The sequence below is a fragment of the Pelmatolapia mariae genome, linkage group LG8, assembly GCF_036321145.2.
Source record: "Pelmatolapia mariae isolate MD_Pm_ZW linkage group LG8, Pm_UMD_F_2, whole genome shotgun sequence".
Classification (NCBI taxonomy): domain Eukaryota; kingdom Metazoa; phylum Chordata; class Actinopteri; order Cichliformes; family Cichlidae; genus Pelmatolapia; species Pelmatolapia mariae.
The window spans coordinates 7,543,644-7,557,543 of NC_086234.1; the positions used below are offsets into that span (position 1 = coordinate 7,543,644).

Sequence of the window (13,900 nt, forward strand, 5' to 3'; positions counted from 1 at the left end):
GTGCAGAAAAAGTACAACCTGGTGCCTAAACATTTAACATGACTCAGCAAATTCAGTATCAGGAATCCCCAAATAAAACCTATCCCATACAGTTAGATGAAAGAGAACATCTTTCTTTTATCACCAGCTACACAGCTGAAATTTGAACACAGTTAGGTGTTCCAACAGGATATACATATACAAACCTGGTTTTAATGGGTAATGCAAGCTAATATTACATTTTTTGAATGACCTTGCCAAAACCCCTACCTCAACCTTACTGAAAAGTGTGTGGACTATGCTTAAGAGTTGGATCCATACTAGGAACCCAGGCAGTTTAAATGAACTCTTGCAATTCTGCCAAGAAGAGTGGTAAAATATTCAGCTGGAATTATGAATTTTGTATCAGAATCTTGTTGATAGCTACCAAAAGTGTCCCGCTGAGTTGCAACTCGTTGAGGCAAATTTCAGGAGGTATTTTCTTTAACCCTATGTGGATTAAAAGAAATCCACAATAAATCCATCTAGGTGTTGTTTTTAAAGTCTTTAAAGATGCTGTACAATCATCATCATCATCCCTAGAGCCTTGTGTTCATTTCTCTAACACTTGTACTAATTGTACTTGTACTAGTCTTCTCTTGGTTATTTTTACTAATTACTGTACAAGATAAATTTTAAATAGTGACATGTATTCATGTCCATGACGCCTGACCTGTGTGGGAAATGTGTTTTCTCCACTAGAATAGGCCTAAATAAAAAGTTATTCAAGTCAACTGATTCAATTTCACGTGATGTGATTCAAATTCAAAATGTCAATGCAATTATTCAAGTTGATAAATTAAACATTCGATATAAATGATTCAAACTCTCCATCTAGTAATTCATTTTCAGGGTCCGGAGGCATGCATTTTTTGCCCATCTATTTGCCCTTTACAGTTACATGACTAAATAAATAAATAAGAAGTAGAAAAACAAGATAATCAATCTCCCAAACATTTAAATGTTGCACTAAATGTCTCTCTTTCTGTCTAAAATATGCCTTCAGCATACGCTGACAAAAAAAGCCTTACATATGAAGGCTTTTTTTAAAGCTCTGAATAGATTTAGATCGATTTAACTTGTAGTTTTATGCCACAATCAAGCGCTGTGTAGAGTTAATTTTACTCCATTTGTTACTCTGGCTGATAGACCTGTTATTTCATTGACTGATGGAAGAAAAGGATCAGGATAATGTCTGACACTTGCCAGCGTCTCCCTCCATCTATCATTTTAAATGTCAGATGCCATGGTCTTCTGGGAGAATGAATGGAGGTTTGATTGGCATCGACCTTGTTTCTCTTGAATAATTATGAATGATTTAGGTATTAGTGGCTCCTTTCAGCATAAATAATTCAGAACTGAGTTCAACCCCCCCCCCTCCCGCCGTATGTTGCTCCGGTGCTCAGTTTGTTCGCCTGGTTCAAGTTTTTTTTTAAAATGTATAATAAGATGGCACTGATCACAAACACCAAATTAAGATTTTCCAAGCACATTTTAATTTTGGTTTAAGCGCTTCCTGAGGTCCTGAGACCGTTGAGATTTTTACTTTGAAAGGCACAGCCGGATGTGGTGCACTTGACGAATTGAGCTGACTTGACGCAGTGGTAGGCAGGGCATCGCTCCATGTTGCGGCGCTGCGTGGCACTGGGCACTGACTGTCTCTGACTGCTCCACACGCACACATACACGCAGACACGCATGACTTTAGTTGTGAATGGCCCAGACGCTTGACACGCTGGTTGGGCGAGAAGCAGCCGTGAGTCCGGCTCTGCTACCTGCTGCAGACCGAGCTTGCGCCGGGAGCACCCCGGGGTGTCGCTACTGTGACTGCACCCTGCGTTTGGACTGAATGTGGCCGCTTTGATCGGTGCAGTTATTTTCGGAGTCACTCTCTGTAAGCTATTTCGGAGCGACTGGAAACGCGCAGACTGGTAATTTGGAGTAAGGAGCCGCACGGAGCGCTGCAGCAGCAGCACCAGCAGGCAGACAGGGAACCGGAGCAACAGCAGCAGCAGCAGAGAAGAAACGACTGTGATGCCAAAGCTGGTCATAAAAACAAAGGTTCAAGTCTAGAAAAGGTAATCCATCCCTTTCTGAGCTGCACCTATTGCCATTTTAAAGTTTTATTATGCCTTGAATGGAAATGTCTTAGAAGTGTCATGCTCCTGCAGCAGCCGATCTATAACCTGTAATGCCAATACCTCTCAGCCGCTTACAGTGAAAGCCAAGCCATTCAAGTAAGCCAATAAAAACCCAGCGTAGTGTTTAATGAGATAGACTTAGCTGTTCCTTTGTACTCACTAACAAGAAGCCCCCCACCCGGCAGCATATGTGATTGATTTACTTTAATATCAGAACTTTGAAACACATTGTTGTGTTTTCCTCTAACATGAAATGATTTATTGCTTTAATATATTGATAGGCTTATCAGTTAAAGACCAGGGAGAGGCACCACAGACCTTGCTCTCCCTCTCTCTCTTTAACAGGATGTATTGATTTTAAAAGTTAGGCCTATTATCTACTCAATTACACAAATATATTTATCTTGTATGGAGAGTAGATTACACACATGGCATCTTCTAACAGTCTCAAGGTATAAGGCGGTCGCCCACCCAGCCAGCAGGCTGTCCATAAAGCAAAGAGGTATATATGGAAGAAGCTGTTCTTACTTGTTCTATGGCTCCAGGCCAACACCTACTTCACAGCACAGCCTATTATCTGACATCTGGTCCTTCTCTACAGGGACTTATGTGGTAATAGTATGTTTCAGCAAAGGCAGCTAATCTGTGTAATGCCTGTTGTTTGGAAGGGGAAAACACTTATTTCCCTATGATCACCATTCAGCACTTTATATGGAAGAAAGTAAGTCTGCTTTCGATCGTGAAAACTTCAGATTTGTTGTTTCACAGTTTTACGGCTCTGATTTTAACACGGTGAAGATCTGTAAAGCGACAAAAAGCCTTCACGGAGGAAAATGTCATTTTTAGGCCATATAGTTTACACACAGTTTTACAATTGCAAGGCGTTGCTTTTATAGCACCAGAGAAGTGCTGTGATAAAAGCATTTATCAGAAAAATAGACTGCAGACTAGTAAGATTCGGTTCCAGCACTCATGGTTTTTGTATGAGGCTGCAGATGACTGCTGTCTCGCTGTGCTCTGCTATTCAAGTTCTTGGTTGTCAGCTCGACTCACCATAGATAAAAGACAGTCATCCTCAAAGCGTTCTCTCATCACATCAGCGACATGCGCTAGTTTTGCTTCTCTCCTGCTACCCCTCTCCTCACTCACATATGTGAGTTCACACACAGTGTGGCGGTTTTCCATTATGAGATCATGATGTTTTTTTCTTTTTTTAGCCCACCAGCCCTAAACTTTTTTGTCTTTCCGTGCTTATCTCTCCCTGCTTGGAGGGGGGGCAGTGGCAAAGCCTTGTTTTCCACAGTCCGAGCCAACACAGTCCCTCCGTTCTTCCTCACCGACCGGCCAAAGGTCAAAACAAAAAGGCTCTGCTGTAGCAAAACGATTTCTCTGCACCTTAAGTTGACACAAAACAGCCCTCAAGTCCTTCACTGAACTCAAGAATAAATAAAACCTGTGCTATGTCACTTAATCAAAGCTAACCCTAAGAGGCTCCCCTCTAAAACTCTGTTAGCACAGTGAAAATAATTTATTGTAAAGAGTTAATAATTTTCACATTTAGTGTATCATTAATCAATCGGCCATGCTAGAAATTGAATTTACACGGAAGATAAAATCCCAGTTTGCCTCTTATTTGCATCTTGGTGAATAATTCTTAATAGAAATGTGCTCACGAAAACACTAAACACATTACCGCCTGTGTTGCTGATTGAGATGTTTACCTTCTTCCACTGCGCATCTGTTGGGTAGATGGCTTACATCCTGGTATGTATAAAGCGCTAACTATCCACAGAGGCTAAAACAAAAGGGTGGATTGTCAAAACATGTGATTTCATTGTATGTAAAACATGAATGGTAGTTTTGTTGGCTTGCATTGAGCGCTTTATATCTACATATGGTGAGTTTCTTCTTCCACAAAACCTGCCATACTGCACTGCTGTTTCTGTATAGTGTCCATATGTTCGACACACTTGAGGAAAGAGGGGTGACAAAGTGTTTTCAGTATGTGGATGAAATCCTCCACACTGGTTCATTTAATCTGAGAGATGTGTTTGTACTGAATGTCCTACCACAACATGCCAACACAATCTCTCATGGTAAAAGTTTTATAATCTTAAAAAAAAAGAAGTAAATTCACACTATGATTTCTTTTTTCCGCTTCAACTAAGCAGCACCTGCCAGGGCTGAAAAATAAAGTCGGCATTAAATTGGTAAAAAACTGCAATCATGATTGACCAATGAGCCGATCCTCAGTCTTCTGTGTTAAAATGCTCAAATTGGAGCAAAAATGAATGTATTTTTTTTAAATAAGTCACTAATTCAACCTGCATTAAGACTTAAAGTCATGTAGCTTTTTTGATAGGTGGATCTGCACAGGTGGATAGCAGCCAACGGTTTGGAGTCATTAAAATTAACCTGTTGAATATCCAGAATTTGTGGAGTTTATGCATTTTGGACTCCGCCATTGCCGGTCCCAAATCCGGATGAAAAAGGAGAAGGGTTGGGCATGGGGTTAGCAACTACATCCCGGGTGATGGGCAGTAGTAGTATGCATTTTGGACCAATTTTAATGCAATTTCGTGACTTTAATCAATTAAAGAATGCTAACTTTAGCAGCCATCTTGACATTCATGCATGTGGCTGTTTTGAAGCCCTTTTCTAAATGAATCTCAATGATCTCAGGCACATAAAAATGCATGTATGGTATTGCTTGTCAAACACAATAAAAACTGCCTCAGAAGACTTTGCCCTAAGATTACGTTTATATGGTTTCAGTTTTCCTGCAGTTATTGCTTTTACTACACATGTGCACAGCTTTACAAGCTGCTTTGATTGCTCAGTCCATTAGTACAACAAAATGATTGGTTAAGCCCATTTGGGCTTTTGATTGGCTCTTTTGGTGGTTCGAGTGGGACAAACACCTTTCAGATGAGATATTTTTTTTAAGGATTCTTTGAGTGCCATATCTCCTCTTTATGGAATTTTAGTGTTACAGTAGTGTTGTTGTATCTCTGCTGTAGTATTTGCCAATAACTTGGAACTCCACCCTCTTATCCAAATATGGTCACTTGAGGTTTTAAAACAGTAGTGTACAAAGGTTGCGTCACCTTGGTTGCTGCCATCTTTTCTATACAGACTTTGGCTACATATGACTAAATCGGGTTTTTACTTTGCTTTGCATATATAATAAGTCAGGCTCATATAATAAGTCCTTTTTTAAGGATCTTGTCATTGGGGTGTCATATCAGACTCTATTGTAGGGCTTGGACAAATAATACATTATTTTAGTTTAATTTGATGGACAGCTCAGTCATACAAATTCCTTTTTTTCCTATTGACTCTAGTCTCAATGCATTTTAATGTAATTCAGCTGTGGGACATTTTTACAGAGGAGGTGAAATTGACTTCTTCTTAACTAGAAAGCCTCTTTCTAGTAGAAGTGCGATTATTGATCTTTTCACCTAATCCCTTGGCTGAAATGCTTGAGCACATTCGTATTCTGTGGGTCAGTGAAAGTCAGTCTTGGAAATGTAGAAAATCACTGTTTAAATCGGGAGAAGAGGCAAAGCGGGTACAAGGCCAAGCAGAGTTTCTTTATGAAATATTACACTGAATGTAGAAAACATTAGTGCAGAGCACCCCCTCCACAAGTACAGCTTTTCTTTATTTTACGATTTAGTAATGTATAGACATCTGACTAACTCCTGACTTTAAAAGAAGCTGGAGTTAATTAAGAGGCTTCTAACCGCCTGAGAATGTTCGACTGTGCTTTCAGATATGAAAAGGTCTGTTGTTTAATGAGGTAAAACGGCTCTTTTGATGTGCATCCACGAGCAAGCCAGACACTACTGGGTGTTGCTCTCTGAGTCTTATCAGCCCTGAAAATGTGAGATTGTTTCCTGTATGGGGAGTAAAGGTATCGTTCTCCAGGATGTTTTGATTTATTTCCCTGAGCTGTGAGGAAAAATGGCACTCTTTATGCTGCTGTAATCAGGAAAAGCAGTCAAGAAAACCGGGAAAGCCTTTTGGGAAAAAAATGCTTGGCTTTTTAGTTTTGGGTACACTGCCATTTATTTGTGTACTGTAGGATAAATGGCAGTGATCATCAGTTTGGGGAAAATGTAGTGTGAAGGGAATTAAAATTGATATTTTGGCTATAATTTATTTCCTTTTTAGCCAGTAACTCAATTCATGCCCCAAGAGTGGACAAGAAAATCATATTAGAAATGCAAGGCAAAGCAAACCACAGTGAGGGCATTATACACATTACTGTCCATAATGTGTATTCTTTGGGCTAATCTGTAACCGTCTGTTCAGTCTTCTTCTTTTCCCCTCTAACAAGGTTTCTTCTTTATTCAAATTCAGGGTGTTGCATTGCATTTGAGCCCCTCAAGGGTAATTTGCGACTATGAGTAATGTAAGTAAAACTGACTTGACTTTATACCCGCAAAAAACAGCCTCGGTGTCTCTGTGGATAAAGATATTCCAGATAGTTGGTAAAACACTCTGAAATTGGCTCATTTGGAAGAAACGACGGTGCACTGAACAAGGGACGGATTCTCCTCGGGCATGTCCCTCATTTCAGTGTGGCCCTTTGATTATGTAATAATGATGCAGAAAAGGCGTCTCCTTAGCACTTTGTTCTTCCTTGTTAGTGACCAGTCTGTGAGGTAAGCCAGGCTGTTTCATCTTGGGCTTTCTGCTTTCTTGTCAGGAAAAATAGTGCTGCGCCTAGCTGTTGGAATCCTTTTGTCTGTTCTTTTGCTGGGAGTCAGTGACATTAATTGAGTTCCAACGAGGATAATTTGACTCTTTCTCACGTACACTGTAACAATTTGCTCTAAACAATGCAGGAAATTGTATAATATACTGTTCTTTGTGATACAGTTGAATACAGTAAATACAGACACCTTTAAGGAGGAATGCATCAGCAAAGCTCTGTACATTTTTACCATTGTTATATCGTTTTTGTTTTTGTCAAGGATAAAGAAAGAAATGTAAATGTTCCAATCATGAATATATAAGTGTTCAATTAAGGGGAATGGGAGCACATAGACAAAACAGACAAAACATAACTAAGGAGAGAGAGGTGGTCAAAAGGTAATGACATAAAATAGTTGCATACTATGGCATCAGGAGTGAAAAGTGCTCAGCCTGACTCTAACCACATCAGAAGGGAACCAAGGGATGGTGCTAACTTGATCTCTTTCAACACAAAGTGTCTGTGGTCCTAAAGCAAAACAAGTACTGTTACATTCAGAATTTTCTGAAAGTGCTCTGGTGACATCCCAATTTTCCTGAATCCAAACTGGGAGCTGTTTCCACAGAAGCTGAAGGCTATATTTGGAAACTCTAGGAACCTTAAGTAAGCCCCGTAGTCTGAGAGTGAAGTGCTTCGTTGGGATAATATGATACTATAATGGCTTGTCTTTGAGGACTTTATACAAGAAGAGAAGAACAGCAGAAATGTTGTGACAGGTATTTCAGTTATTTACAATCTGGACCGGTTGGATATGTAATGTTTTCTGTGTTCTTGTGTCTGAGAACAGCGTGAAGATTTAGCTAGCAGTGGGGTACAGCAGCGATTAAACAGCTCTGTGTTCATCGTCAGTGTCGTTGTTAAAACATTGATCACAACAGCATTCCCATAAACACGCGGCGCAAAGAGAAGATGGGTTCTGACAGATTTGATATCGTGTAAAGAAAGAAAAGAAACAGACTCCAAAGTATATATACACAAAGACACGCAGTTATATTTTACAACACAAAAATAATAGTACAGTGGCAACAAAGCACATTTAAGAACAATAAAAGTAAATTATTATATATAGCAGTAAGATGTTGTTGTACATAGGGGTTGAATGCTGCTACTTCATTGTAATTTAACAGTGAAAAGTACAAGTGTACTCACACTCTGGCTTTGAATAGAAAATTCTTAAATTTTGTCTTAGGAATCGACTCTGTTGCTGCAGTCGAAGATCAAGCACTTCTGCGCTCTTATTTGTCACAAATAGCCACAAACGGCATGCAGTCGATTTCTGTGGCTTTGTTACTGCAGAAGAACTATTTCAGAGAAACCACAACGGCAGCGTGGTAGTATTTTGGGAAATGTATTTTGTATTAAAACAGGTCTACAGTTTCATAACAGTCAAAACAGAATAGATTCAAAGAACGGTGCTTGTAAGACTGTCTGTATTTCTCAAACATGTTTTTCGCTCATTGCTCTTTCAGCCCGCCGAAACCAAAAATACAGCTGGATTGAAGTGCTTTTTTTCTGCAGTGGATGCAATCGGTTATGGTTTCGTAACAATAAATCAATAAATATTGATGCAATGCATATTCAGCTTTCAGCGTTGTATTTTGTACATCTAAAAGGAGAATTTGTTTATTTGCATGAGTTGATTTTTACCATACACTTATATGCACGTCTCAGAAGAGAAGGTGTATGACAGCATTTGCTGTTTCAAATAAGTACAGATAATGGGGATAAATGGCTGCTTGTGGAATCAGATATTCATACCCTCTTCTTCAGTTTTCTTTGTTTCCCTACCAAAGCCTACATCCTTTTTTGTTGTTGACTTACTTGAAAAAAATTAAGTAAATAATAAATGCACAAATAATCCTATGTCGAGGTCACAGTCTGTGTGGGCAAAGCATCTACCGATGGGAGCCAAACATCAGAGCTAACTACTTCTAATAATCACAATCATCATCATAATGAGAATTGGCTTGTTGGCACACTGTGTTTGCAGCGTAAACAGTAAATTAAAACAATTTGGACGTAGTGGAAAGCCTCATGGGTGCCAGTAAATTTCCTGCAGAAGAATTTCAGTGTTGTTCTGGTGTTTTGGCGGCTCAGTGTGAATGTAGAGAAGTGTCTGTAAATGGCCTTTAAAGTCTAAAAGATGCTGACTTGTAACAACCTGTTCAGAGTGATGTATTAGAATGAATATGGCCCAAGACCAGAAGCCTGTGCTGGGATGTGTGGGAAGTCATTTCTGCTGCTCTCCCTGTAGTTTGCACAGATATATATCATACTGGCAGTTGTTGCTGTCACTGGAGTCTTTGAGCTTATTTCTGCATTGCAACCTTAATGAAATCAAGTTAATCATTTCTTACTGGTCAAGCTTAAGAAGCACATGCATTCTTTTATGTCTGCTACCTCTTAGATTACGTTACATTACCTGATTCTGCCATGATGGTCAGACTTCTAGATAACAAAGATTGGATGTGTGGCTGTATCCAATCAGTCTGCCACTCAAACTTCCTCCTGGGAACCAAAGATCCCTGTTAGCCTATTAAGCAGCTGCTTGAGTCAGCCCCAGCTGCTGATGGCAGATGAATGACAGAGTATTTATCAGGCTTGAAAGCCTTGTCTCATAGCTGAAACAACAGCTACAGCATAATGCCAGCAGCTTCGACTTTTAAATGTTGTCAGGAGCAACCCGTGACCTCTAGCCCCTCACTCCAAAGATGTTTAGTTTTAGTGTCTTCACTCTGTCAACTTCTGTGCACACACGGCAAACACATCATCATCGAGGCGTTGTAACTCCTCTACCTTGAGTTCGTCGCTGACAGCAGCTTGCGTAACTGTTAGATGATCACGGGGGTCTTTGGCATCCACTGCGGGGTTCAAAACAAGACAAACAGGGGTGAGCGCCATGTCACCTACTTAATGTTTGTACATCGACAATGTGGCTGCCAAGGCTTTGTGTTGTGATATGTGGGCTGGTGTGAGGTTGTCAAAGAAACACTAGTGCTCTGTCGAATCTAAATAGCTCCAGTGTTGTTCTGTGTGGGGAGATGTGCCTCAGCTTTGTGATGAGAAGAGCCATTAATGGGTTAAGTTCATTATAATTTTCCAGGCATTTTTGTGTCTGTAGAATATAGTGGGCTCCTTGTTGTTAATACAGCTGCCTTCACTTGCTTTGTGTGCTAAAGCAGGGTGTGACGATAAGAGTAGGAGTGAAGAGAATAGGATTTTTATGAAAAGCAGCATTGTTGAGAGTCCGGAGACAGAATTGTTGTCAATGATACCCTTTGTATTTAGGAACTACAATGAATAAAATACAGTAAGGAAAAGAATTCCAGTGGCTGGAGAAAATACAGACCAACCAGAACCCTGCTATTAGGGTTCAGACCCATCTCAATCTTGATACAGATACTAATTTTTTAATTGTTATATATGTTGTATAAATACATATGTACAGGTGGTTAAGGTTGTAGTGAAAGTGAAAATGCCATTGTTTTTTGCCATGGTGACGCTGCACCACTGTCTGCTCAGCTGTGTTCATACTCTGCTACGTGTGACGAGTGTTTAACATGGTGGAACTGCTGTGCTTGACAACTACAGAAGCATCTTTTTTTATGCTCTGACAAAGATCTTTCATGTCAGTGCTTATCATACATCCGAAAGCACGACTAATAAGGAAAGCATCCTTATTTAAATGCAGTTGGTCTCCACTTAAAGATCAACTTCCTGTGCACCTCTGCATGTCTTCCAGCGTTACTTTTGCATGTCCTGTTACTGTCCATGGAAGTCTCTTTCTTACCACATGTACATCTGCACAGCGTGGACCTCAAACTTGTCCAGAAAGTAAATATCAACATCTGTGGTAAACATCAAAGTTTAATATTGAAGATTTTCTTAGCAGATCAGAACATAAAAACAAGAGGAAGTGGTAGGCCTTGTTGGGTGGATGAATCGGAGCACTAGAGGTGCTTCAGAAGGCACAAAATGACCTTAAAGGGGTGCTTTCAGACACATTTTTATGGGTTGAGTCCCAGAACGTTTTGAACTTTGATTTGGCTTCTGACCACATTCTATTGCACTTTAGCCCTAATCTGTACTGCTCTAACTTTAGTAGCAATTTTGTCAACCCCTGTTTAAAGGACAATAGTGGACGTTTATTCTCAAAGCATTTCATGTGACCTTAAATCTCTCAAGAATGAGATTAAGTTGCTGAACCCTGACCTCTGGCGTGCTAAATCAGTTGGTGTACCATGGATATTTTGAGTATTTACACATTCCTGTGAGTTGATGACATTAGTTTCTTATCAGCAGTGAGTAGGCTATTCTGTTGTATTTTCTGGTTTGCCCAGTTTGTGTCACCAAATCCCTATCATTTCTTTCCAGTAAACAAGTCTTCAGGTTTCCAGTCCAGCTTCTGGGTTTCTCTCACTGTCCTACAGTCTGATTCAATATAAAATTGAATGACACATGGTGTACATTCAGTGGGATTCGTCTATTTTTACTGTCAGATTAAGCAAAAATTGCCTCGACAATTTTTATGAAACCCGGTAGAGCGATGGAGCCTGGGGGGGAAAAAGATGCTTATGAATTTCTTTACACATTGGTCTCTGTGGAGGACTGTGTACCATTCATTTTTTTCCCCCTCATTTTTTTCCAGTTATAAATATTGAATATTTTTGACCAATATATAATCAACAGTGATTAGAACAATTGCAGAATGCGAGATCAAAACAAATCCCTAATGATTTTTTTTCTGTATGCAGCACCAAAGAGTGCCAAAAAAAAAAGAAAAGATATTTTTGCTAGTGTATCACAAACCCAGAGGCTTGCCTGGCTTAAGTTGATTAAAAATAGATTACATGCAGCTTGAAAAAAATGTACATAAGTTTTAAAAAGAAAAAAGAACAAGGCAGTTCTACCTGCTCAACTGATATCCATCAACTTGTGTGCAGTAATTGGGGCTTCAATGATACTTGAATGTCAAACTTGTTACTGATACCCAGGAAAATACTTCATACCATTTTCAGTATTACAGGGAAGGAGAGAAAATTAAAGTCAAGTACATACTGGAAGTGATTCGCAGCAATGTGTCAATCAGAAAGCATATAAGTAAATGACATTCTGTGACTACAAGCAAAGTAACTGTTGCGGTGAGATTGATAAATATCCTGGAAGCAAATACATTAGAGGATTACCCGGCAACCGGAGCCTGGAATGTCCACGAGTGACCAGCCTTGAGCTTCAGAGTGATGTGCAACTATCAAATTGCTTCCAGTGTGTGCCCAGCTTAACTGCTGATCGCTTGCAGACATTCCAGGCTCCCGCTGCTTACGATGGGACATCATGATATTGATGCTGTTCCAGTAATCCAATAGTAATTTTTAGTATCTTTATCGATCTACAGGTTATAGTGCGATAAATCATTGTGATCTTCGTCGTCACTTGAAATATGTGGCACTTGACGGTAAAAAAGGTGAATTGTGCAAGAAAGTTTAAATTCCAGTAAATAAAGTAGGCTAAACTAAACATTGTTGAACTTGTGGTCATGGTATGTTACTAAGTACAAGTAGAATAAAAATGTATCTGTTTGAGCTTTAATTGAGTACACAGGAAGGCTGGCGCTGGAAACTAAAACCCCACAAAAGCATTTCAAGTTAGTAGTTTGAACTTGTACAGATTTCTTTTGCAATAACTGCATAAAAAAATGTTAAAGTACAGTATAAGTTTTCAAAAGAAGCAATTTTGTAGACATAATGCTTGACTGAGTATATTGAATGCACTGCCTTCAAGCAGCAACTGTTGATTGAAGGACTCGTAGCTAAGTGAAGTGACCCTTTCTCTGCTTACTGTCAGTGTTGAGCCCTGTAATGCTACGTGGCACAGCGTGCAGGCTATTTTTAAGACTCCTTTAAGCTAAACTATTGTATTTTACTGAGACCAACATGGTTAAGCCACGCACACTTTGTGTACATGAATTTGAGAAAGGAAAGCGCCTGCAGATCAAAAAGATTTTTTCTCAGTTCATGCAAATGTTAGTTTACTGACCACAATCCCTGCAGCTGCATGGGCTTGTCCTTTGCAATGAAAAGTCTCAGCTCTGGCTCTACTGGGGCATGCTTCTACCACTCTGTATTCTTTTTAAAACTTAGAGTAATGTAAGTAGAATGCAAGCTAATCTAACTCTGTATTTAAAGAATCTGTGCTTGTGTGATAAAGCTAAATATTGTGAGTTAACCAATAAATGACCTTCTTTACAGAACGCTGGAGCTCATTTTAATAAAAAGTGGCTTGTTTTCAAGGTAGGGGAGTGGTCTACTGCTTTAGCCTCCAGTCTCCAAAATATGTCCTTGTTCAGGCATGAGGGCTCATTGTGTTAGCAGTCAGGACACACAGTCCCCCCCTGAGTGTGTCTAAAAATACTCCACATCACCTCTGCCCCAAACTACACATGGATAAAGAGAAGCTGCATGTGCCTGGATGAGTGAACATGTAAATACACAGCGCGCAGACTGCACTAAATGCATTTCTCTTTGCATCGAACACTTTACATCGCAACACTCTCAACAATCTGTACATGTAGCACTGCATGCTGACCTCTGGCATCAACAAGGCAGATCCAGAGGTCTGCCACTCACTGGATATTTTCTCTGTTAGCCCATCTGGCACTAACTCCACGTTCAAAGTCAGTCAAATTACCTTTCTTCCCCATTCTGATGCTTGGTTTGAACTTCCTTAGATTATCTTGACCATGTCTATTTGCACTGAGTCGGTGTCATGTGATCGACAAGACTATTACTATTTCTGTTCCTGAGCAGCCGAAACCGTGCTAACAAAGGGGATAAGCAGATATGCTAATCCTGATATCACACCAATATTGGGCACTATGATCAGTTATTATTATTATTATTATTATTAGATGTCTGTAAAATATGCGATAGCCTAACTAGTTGATTCATGTTGTTTAGACAACCAAAATCGTTGCTTTTCC

At 39.7% G+C, this 13,900-nt stretch overlaps 1 protein-coding gene across 2 annotated transcripts in view; it reads left to right on the top strand.

Annotated features, from left to right (window-relative positions):
- Window positions 1-1,666: 1,666 nt before the first annotated feature.
- tanc2b (tetratricopeptide repeat, ankyrin repeat and coiled-coil containing 2b) overlaps window positions 1,667-13,900 on the top strand; it is a 167,549-nt gene continuing 155,315 nt past the window's right edge. For both annotated transcript variants that reach the window (XM_063482665.1, XM_063482666.1), the window contains exon 1: window positions 1,667-2,096. The gene's annotated coding sequence lies outside the window, so the exon portion shown is untranslated. The remainder of the gene's footprint in view (window positions 2,097-13,900) is intronic.